The following is a 6,969-nucleotide window of genomic DNA, read 5'->3' as shown; positions in this document are numbered from 1 at the left end:
CCTCAATGCTGTTGAAGTACAAAGTCCGCTACGAATACTTATGTTCGCTATGTGCTGCCTGATTGTAAGCTAGAGGCCCCTCTGGTCTGTGGCGGCAACCTAAATGCTGGTAGCTGAGAGGGCATTGGCGACACAATTCCAGTGAGTCTGTCATCGGTATCTGTCAATCTCTAGAATGAAATTTTCACTTTATAGCGGAGTGTGCGCTGATATGAAACTTCCCGTCAGATTAAAACTGTGTGCCGGACCGAGACTCGAACTCAGGACCTTTGCCTTTCGCAGGCAAGTGCTCTACCAACTGAGCTACCCAAGCATGAGCCACACCCCATCCTCACAGCTTTAATGCCTCCAGTACCTCATCTCCTACCTTCCAAACTTCGCAGAAGTTCTTCTGCAGACCTTGCAGAACTAGCGCTCCTGGAAGAAAGAATATTGCGGAGGCATGGCTTAGCCACAACCTGGGGGCTGTTTCTAGAATGAAATTTTCACTCTACAGCGGAGTGTGCGCTGATATGAAAGTTCCTGGCAGATTAAAACTGTGTGCCGGACTGAGACTCGAACTCGGGACCTTTGCCTTACGAGGGCAAGTGCTCTACCAACTGAGCTACCCAAGCACGACTCACACCCCGTCCTCACAGCTATAATTCCGCCAGTACCTCATTTCCTACCTTCCAAACTTCACAGAAGCTCTCCTGTGAACCTTGCAGAACTAGAACTGGTAGAGTACTTGCCCACGAAAGGCAAAGGTCCCGAGTTCGAGTCTCGGTCCGGCACACACTTTTAATCTGCCAGGATGTTTCATTTGTCACTCTTCTTGTAACCGCTATACCACCCGGTGTGCTGACGCCAGTTTACGCCAGCACAGCAAAACTGTATTTCCAACAGTAGGATCGTGTCTAGTAAAGCACTGGGGGTTCAAACCAATCTTCAGGCATTACCTTAGCCATCTACATATAAAAGAAAAGTTAAGGATCTGTTTGGCATAAAAAATTTATGTTAACCAGAATTTACAACCTGAAGACCAAATATTCAGACACATAATGTCAGATCAAAAGTATCCAGACATCCCTACATAATGCAGAATTGATCACTGTGTCATGTGAGGCAAACCCACCAACAAGGAGGTGAGGAGTACTGTGTTTTAAGTAGAGAAGCAGAGACAGCAGAATGAGTCAGTTGGAAGATATCAGTGACTAGAACGTACGAGGGGGGACCCAAAAGAAACCGGACTCCGAGGGTGCTGCCACTTGTAGACGTAGTGCAGGGTTCTCACGCTAGATGGTGTTAGTAGAGACCTTCATGAATCAGCTGTGCAGGCGGCATCAGTGAAGAGCTGAATGTGCAAGTGTGGTATTGCGCTTCTCTGACTGTTGGCGGGTTACCTCTGCAGAGTTGTTATGGCAACTTTAAAAGAACAAAGAGTGTATGTGAAATTTTGTTTCCTGCTTAAAAAAACTGCAATGGAGACACACCAAATGCTTCAGGAAGCTTTCCAGGAGAACGCTGTGAGCCGCACACAGGTTTTCAAGTGGTTTGGGCGCTTTAAACGTGGTGAGATGTGTGTTGAAGACCAAGCTCATTCTGGACGCCCTTCAACATTGCGAAATGAGGAGAGCATTGAAAAGATCCGCCAAAAGATCAACGAGGATCGTCGCCAAACTATCGACCAAATTTCAGCAGAGACAGGAATCGGTTGGAGCTCGTGCCAGCGGATTTTGAGTGAGGATTTGCACACGAGACGTGTTGCCGCTAAATTTGTTCCACGCCTTCTCACACAGGAGCAAAAAACCATCTGCATGAATGTGTGTCAGGACTTGAAAACAGAGATTGCACGTGATCCAGACTTCTCGAACAAAGTCATTACAGGGGATGAGAGTTGGTGTTACAGGTATGACCCAGAAACCGAGCAAGCGTCAAGCCAGTGGAGGACTCCCAACTCTCCCAGACCAAAAAAAAAAAAAACGATGCAAGTGAGGTCAAATGTGAAGACGATGATCATTGTCTTTTGTGATGTTCGTGGAATTGTGCATCGGGAATTCGTACCCCCTGGCCAGACTGTTAACCAGCACTTTGGATGTTTTAAGGTATCTGCGAGAGGATGTGAAGAGGAAACGCCCGGAACTTTGGCGATTGGGTGACTGGTTTCTGCATCACGACAACGCTCCAGCACACATGACCTTACGAGTGACCCACTATTTGGCATTTCAGAGGTGGTTTGTCATTCCCCACGCACCGTGCGACTTTTTCCTATTTCCACGAATGAAGAAAACGCTAAAAGGGGAGCGTTATGACGATGTGGAGGCGCTAAAAACAGCTTCGCAAAGGGCACTGGACAATATCAAACTCGAAGAGTTCCAAACATGCTTCCAACAGTGGGAAAAGAGACTTGACAAGTACATCGCATGTAATGGAGAGTATTTTGAAGGTGAATGAAGTAATTTTGTAAAAAGGTTCATCACAAAAATTTTTATGACAACAATCCGGTTTCTTTTGGGTCCCCCCTCGTAGACTAGTCATTGGATGTACCTGAGGAACAAACCCATCAGAGACATTTCAACCCTTCTATAGCTGCCCTAGTTGACAGTTGATGTTTTTGTGAAGTGTAAATAAACACGAGGCGACAGCCACAGCTAAATCAAACACAGACAGACCTCAAGTACTGATGAACAGGGACTGTCGGGCATATATATATATATATATATATATATATATATATATATATATATATATATATATGACTTACCAAATGAAAGTGCTGGCAGGTCGACAGACACACAAACAAACACAAACATACACACAAAATTCAAGCTTTCGCAACAAACTGTTGCCTCATCAGGAAAGAGGGAAGGAGAGGGAAAGACGAAAGGATGGGGGTTTTAAGGGAGAGGGGTAAGGAGTCATTCCAATCCCGGGAGCGGAAAGACTTACCTTAGGGGGAAAAAAGGATGGGTATACACTAGCGCACACACACACACACACACACACATATATATATATATATATATATATATATATATATATATATATATATATATATAATGGAAGGAAACATTCCACATGGGAAAAATTATATATAAAAACAAAGATGAGGTGACTTACCGAACAAAAGCGCTGGCAGGTCGATAGACACACAAACAAACACAAACATACACACAAAATTCAAGCTTTCGCAACAAACTGTTGCCTCATCAGGAAAGAGGGAAGGAGAGGGGAAGATGAAAGGAAGTGGGTTTTAAAGGAGAGGGTAAGGAGTCATTCCAATCCCGGGAGCGGAAAGACTTACCTTAGGGGGAAAAAAGGACAGGTATACACTCGCACACACACACATATCCATCCACACATACAGACACAAGCAGACATATTTAAAGACAAAGAGTTTGGGCAGAGACGTCAGTCGAGGCAGAAGTGTAGAGGCAAAGAAGTTGTTGAAAGACAGGTGAGGTATGAGTGGCGGCAACTTGAAATTAGCGGAGATTGAGGCCTGGCGGATGACGAGAAGAGAGGATATACTGAAGGGCAAGTTCCCATCTCCGGAGTTCAGATAGGTTGGTGTTGGTGGGAAGTATCCAGATAACCCGGACGGTGTAACACTGTGCCAAGATGTGCTGGCCGTGCACCAAGGCACGGCCAGCACATCTTGGCACAGTGTTACACCGTCCGGGTTATCTGGATACTTCCCACCAACACCAACCTATCTGAACTCCGGAGATGGGAACTTGCCCTTCAGTATATCCTCTCTTCTCGTCATCCGCCAGGCCTCAATCTCCGCTAATTTCAAGTTGCCGCCACTCATACCTCACCTGTCTTTCAACAACTTCTTTGCCTCTACACTTCTGCCTCGACTGACGTCTCTGCCCAAACTCTTTGTCTTTAAATATGTCTGCTTGTGTCTGTATGTGTGGATGGATATGTGTGTGTGTGCGAGTGTATACCTGTCCTTTTTTCCCCCTAAGGTAAGTCTTTCCGCTCCCGGGATTGGAATGACTCCTTACCCTCTCCTTTAAAACCCACTTCCTTTCATCTTCCCCTCTCCTTCCCTCTTTCCTGATGAGGCAACAGTTTGTTGCGAAAGCTTGAATTTTGTGTGTATGTTTGTGTTTGTTTGTGTGTCTATCGACCTGCCAGCGCTTTTGTTCGGTAAGTCACCTCATCTTTGTTTTTTTTTATATATATATATATATATATATATATATATATATATATATATATATATATATATATATATATATATATATATATAATGGAAGGAAACATTCCACGTGGGAAAAATTATATATAAAAACAAAGATGAGGTGACTTACCGAACAAAAGCGCTGGCAGGTCGATAGACACACAAACATACACACAAAATTCAAGCTTTCGCAACAAACTGTTGCCTCATCAGGAAAGAGGGAAGGAGAGGGGAAGACGAAAGGAAGTGGGTTTTAAAGGAGAGGGTAAGGAGTCATTCCAATCCCGGGAGCGGAAAGACTTACCTTAGGGGGAAAAAAGGACAGGTATACACTCGCACACACGTACATATCCATCCACACATACAGACACAAGCGATTCCTTCTATATATATATAGAAGGAATCGCTTTAGAGTTCAGTCTTCTTGCTATCAGCAGTCCAGCTACCAAAAATGACTGTGTGTAGGGAACTATAACAAATAGTACACAATAGTCGAGCACTCCTCATGAGCACACATTTCTGTAGTTGATACTATGTCATACCAGAAGTGATGTAAAGACTGATGCCACTGGAAACAAGTGATTTGGAGTGGTGAAACATGTCACAGCCTGTGGAAATCTGTTGGAAGAATTTATGTTTGCCGGCCGAGTGGCAGCAGTTCTAGGCGCTTCAGTCCGGAACCGCACTCCTGCTACGGTCGCATGTTCGAATCCTGCCTCGGGCATGGATGTGTGTGATGTCCTTAGGTTAGTTAGGATTAAGTAGTTCTGAGTTCTAGGGGACTGATGACCTCACATGTTAAGTCCCATAGTGCTCAGAGCCATTTGAACCATTTGATTCACGAGGGGGGACCCAAAAGAAACTGGATTGTTGTCATAAAAAATTTATTGATGAACCTTTTTACAAAATTACTTCAGACACCTTCAAAATACTGTCCATTACATGCGATGCACTTGTCAAGTCTCTTTTACCCACTGTTGGAAGCATGTTTGGAACTCTTCAAGTTTGATATTGTCCAGTGCCCTTTGCGAAGCTGTTTTTAGCGCCTCCACATCGTCATAAATCTCCCCTTTTTGCATTTTTTTTCATTTGTGGAAATAGGAAAAAGTCGCATGGGGCTAGGTCCGGCGAATACGGAGCGTGGAGAACGACAGACCACCTCTGAGATGCCAAATAGTGGGTAACTCGTAAGGCCGAGTATGCTGGAGCATTGTCGTGATGCAGAAACTAGTCACCTGATCGCCAAAGTTCCGGGCGTTTCCTCCTCGCATCCTGTCGCAGACGCCTTAAAACATCCAAGTAAAAGTGCTGGTTAACAGTCTGGCCAGGGGGTACAAATTCCCGATGCACAGTTCCACGAACATCAAAAAATACAATGATCATCGTCTTCACATTTGACCTCACTTGCCTTGCTTTTTTTGGTCTGGGAGAGTTGGGAGTCCTCCACTGGCTTGACGCTTGCTCGGTTTCTGGGTCATACCCGTAACACCAACTCTCATACCCTGCAATGACTTTGTTCAAGAAGTTTGGATCACGTGCAATCTCTGTTTTCAAGTCCTGACACACTTTCATGTGGATGGTTTTTCGCTTGTGTGTGAGAAGGCGAGGAACAAATTTAGCAGCAACACGTCTCGTGTGCAAATCCGCACTCAAAATCTGCTGGCACGAGCTCCAACTGACTCCTGTCTCTGCTGAAATTTGGTCGATAGTTTGGCGACGATCCTCGTCGATCTTTTGGTGGACCTTTTCAATGTTCTCCTCATTTCACAATGTTGAAGGGCGTCCAGAACGAGCTCGGTCTTCAACACACATCTCACCACGTTTAAAGTGACCAAACCACTCGAAAACCTGTGTATGGCTCATAGCATCCTCCTGGAAAGCTTCCTGAAGCATTTGGTGTGTCACCGTTGCGGTTTTTTTAAGCAGGAAACAAAATTTCACACACACTCATTGTTCTTTTAAAGTTGCCATAACGACTTTGCAGAGGTAACCCGCCAACAATCAGAGAAACCCAATACCACACTTGCACGTTCAGCTCTACACTGACGCCGTCTGCACAGATGTTTCATGAAGGTCTCTACTAACACCATCCAGCGTGAGAACCCTGCACTACGTCTACGAGTGGCAGCGCCCTCGGAGTCCGGTTTCTTTTTGGTCCCCCCTCGTATGTTTGACGAATGGTTGGAGAATGCTACCTGTCTTCACCCAGAGTGCCGACTATAAAATACAGAGTAAGTGGTGTTACAGTACGAGTGCGTTTTTCATGGTTAGGAGGTGGTCCCCTTATAGTGTTTAAGATAATACAAAATATGTATGCATTCTGTTATGCATACATTACGAGAACAGTTCAGAGACAATGATTGTATCAACTTGACAATTCACCCTGTTATAAAAGATCTATGAGGCAGTAATTTGTGGACAATAACATTTCTGAAATGGAATGTCCTTCCCAGAGTTTTGACCTGGACCCAGTGGAACACATTCGGGATGTAAGAACATTGACTTTGCTCCAGACGCCAGCATCTGGCATCAGTACCTTCTCTAATTTTGGCTCTTGAGGACTAATGGGCTGCCACTGCTCCACAGACACTGACGCCTCATTGTCAGTATCCCCAGCAGTGTTAAAGTTGTCATACGGGCGAAGAGTGGACACACACCCATAATTATGATCACTAATGCCTGTCCAGATACTTCCCACTGAACATTGTATTATACAAGTGGTTAATATGATAGTCTATCACTCCAATTCAGAATACCTGGGGATTACCAATTTCCTACCCAATGTGTGCTGATCAGAC

General features: G+C 44.8%; 1 non-coding gene across 1 annotated transcript; it reads right to left on the bottom strand.

Annotated features, from left to right (window-relative positions):
• Positions 1-540: 540 nt before the first annotated feature.
• Positions 541-615, bottom strand: Trnat-cgu. The gene has a single exon. It is a non-coding gene; the product is annotated as a tRNA-Thr (tRNA).
• Between the last annotated feature and the right edge of the window lie 6,354 nt (positions 616-6,969).

Source organism: Schistocerca americana, chromosome 10 (genome assembly GCF_021461395.2).
Source record: "Schistocerca americana isolate TAMUIC-IGC-003095 chromosome 10, iqSchAmer2.1, whole genome shotgun sequence".
Lineage (NCBI taxonomy): Eukaryota > Metazoa > Arthropoda > Insecta > Orthoptera > Acrididae > Schistocerca > Schistocerca americana.
This window is presented reverse-complemented; position numbering and strand designations above follow the sequence as displayed.